This window comes from Myotis lucifugus, unplaced genomic scaffold (genome assembly GCF_000147115.1).
Source record: "Myotis lucifugus unplaced genomic scaffold, Myoluc2.0 scaffold_245, whole genome shotgun sequence".
Taxonomy (NCBI): Eukaryota; Metazoa; Chordata; class Mammalia; order Chiroptera; family Vespertilionidae; genus Myotis; species Myotis lucifugus.
In genome coordinates this window covers 1800680-1803729 of record NW_005871293.1, presented here as the reverse complement: position 1 = coordinate 1803729, position 3050 = coordinate 1800680, and positions in this window count along the sequence as shown.

The following is a 3050-nucleotide window of genomic DNA, read 5'->3' as shown; positions in this document are numbered from 1 at the left end:
CAGCTTCAGGCACACTCCAGGGGAAAGCAGCATTGCCCTGCCATGCTTGTTCCTCTGTGTAGGAAGCTAGGATTTTCCCAGGGAACAACCCATCCTCTGGTCCCCGGATTATGGAGGGTCAGGTCAGGGGGAGAAGGAGGGGCATTCCTCTGCTGGGCACATGCCCAGGGGAAGCCCAGGTAGCACAGGGGGAGGTCCCTCCACTATGAGGCCAGCACAGTAGGAGCCAAGATGACCATAAAGGTATGTGCCTAGCATGGGAAAAGGATCAGACTGGATAAGGGACACAGAACTCCAGAGACACAAGCAAGCAAAGGATTGGGAAACTGGTTACTTTGAAAGAGTGCCTGGCCCTTCCCAAGCCCAAGATAATGCAATCAGTGTCTAGCAAAGGCCTCTGGCTCAGTAGCTCACGTTCATTCATTCGTTCCTTCACATGTTCTCTCTCTCTTTATAGCCATGTCAGCCTAGCAGCCCTGCAGGCCCCAAGCAGGGCCCCCACGTGTGGCCTGGCAGCTGCGCAGACTCCTGACGGGCTCTTAAGTGTGAGCCTGGACACTGGACCCTGGATGGGGCAATGCAGGGCAGCAGGGCCCAGTCAGGAGCAACGGCTAACCCACCTGAATGGGGACAGAGACTGAACTGCGGTCCAGAATTTCTGCACCTTGGCTTTCTTCTGGGCTTGATAAAAACAAGAGTGGACTTGTCTTCTCCCACAGGAGGACAGACAGAGAGGAGACACTGGGGACCTGGGGCAGTCTTTTGTTTCTAATCCAACAAATCTCACCACTACATCTCACCCTCCCATACGTGGGTCCTCGACATGTTTATCTTGCAACTTCACAGAAGGATCCCATTTCCACTGAAAACAAAAGGTCTATTTTGTTTCATACTGATAGGGGGAAGGGCACAGAATAAGAATAGAGCCGTAGTTGTTTAATAACTACTCACCTTACTAACTAGGATAAGAGGTTTGCTTACAGACTCTGGGTAACTGGAAGATGAAACAAGGCTGGGAAAAGATAAGATGCCTCGATGGGTCCATTACTCAGAAAAGAAATACATTTTGAGGACAGACCAAAGACAGGACATACGTTGATTTGGTTGCTGTGCCCAGACCCTGACCCCCTCCAGATCTTTGCCTCAGTAACACTGACCAGTCTCTGGTCCCAGGAATGTGCTGAGTTGTTTGTAACATCATAGAAGACTAGTGGCCCAGTGCATGGATTCATGTACATTGAAAGGAAATTAATTAGAAGAAATATTTTAATAATGTTATTCACTCTTTCTCTATGATAGAAATGTCAACAAGAACAATCAAATTCACAATCGACAATGACAGACACATGTGATTGGCACCAGCGAGAGCTTTATATGTATCACACATTCGAAAGTCAATGTTTCTTTTTAAATTGCCAGTGCGCGTCATATGTACTGGTCGGACGGACATATGGTCGGTCACTTAGCCTTTTATATATATAGATTAGCCACCTTTTATTGGACTTTGTGCTACTAAAGGCTGGACTGCAGACCCTCCCCACCCCTGCCCCTGTTACACTGTAGCTCGCAGCTGCAGGGAGTCATCTTCTCCTTCACCCATATATAATCAGCCACCTGGTGAGAAGAGGGAGACAGAATTTCGGGGTGACCGATTGCTCTCCCGGAAATTATTGGAATATTGCTGGCATTGTTGGAATAAACACTCATAAATGATTCAACCCTGTCTCTGCTTAATTTGGCTCAAGGAGTGACAGGCTGCCTCAGACCCACTGTGTGCGGTATCTATACTATTATCATGATTATCTTTGCATCTCATTCCTTCTGAATGTATATTACAAAATAATTGAACTTTTTACCCTATTCTCTGTTTCTTTGCTTCAGAGACTATTTAGGCTGTATTTATTTCTTGGAACTTTTGCTTTAGCTTTCCCATATATTCATTTTTATAACTGCCAAAGGTTTGAATTTTATTTCCTCATTGACCATTGTCCAAAGCCAAGAGAGGATACTCGCCAATTTCAGACCTTCCATTTTCTCACAAATGGAGTTCAGACACCTCTCTGCCCTTTTCATATTTACTCCTTCATAAAACACAAACTTTTATAATAGTGTAGTATTATTTCTTCCTACCATTTAAATTCCTTCATGGCATGTTCCTCATCCTTATGCATTTTTAATGACCGCTTTATCGAGTATATAGAGGGAGATCAATATGCGTAAGTTGTGTTTCAATGTTTAAATAAATTAGAAAACCTATGTGAAGTCATAAATAAAAAAAGGCATAGGGTTGTAATCGTATCTGAGAACATGAAATAGAGCCCCAAATAAAATTGCAGACCTATCAAATTCTATACAGTGGAACCTCAGTTCTCAAATTTAATTCGTTCTGGAAGGCTCAAAAAACAAAGCATTTTTTCCCATAGAAATCATGTGAATTGAATCAATCCATTCTAGACCCCAGATGCTTCCCTGTTTTAACCTTTCCTATTTACAGTCCATGTCTAGTGTACTGTTTAATCTATAAGTAAACACTTTAAAAACAAAAAGGACATAAAATGTAAATAAAAATTTAACAAAAAGGAAATGAGATGTACAATTAGATGAAAATTTAATAATAATAAGCAGCAACAAAAGTAAAAAAAAAACCAAATGAAAATATTCTCAACACAATTCCTGAAATGTTAACAATGTGAGGTTTAGTGATAAACTGACTTATCCTCGCACATTCTCTCCTTTGTCACCTGAGAGACATGTGACTCATCACACAAGTATCAGCATGAAAGGGCTGGTGGGTTGAAAAGTGAATTGTTAGAGATGGGAGACACTCGTGAACCGAGTTTTGACTGTACACTAAATTAGCCAAGAAAAAAATAATTCTTGCAAAACAACTCGTTCTATATATGCATGTTGCTATCTAATGCATGGTGTTTGGAATTAAGATTGAAAGACAAATTACTTATGGTCTCACTTATATGTGGAATCTAATCAATAAAATAATTTAACAAAAAAAATAGAAACAGAAGCATAGATACACAGAACAACTGATAGCT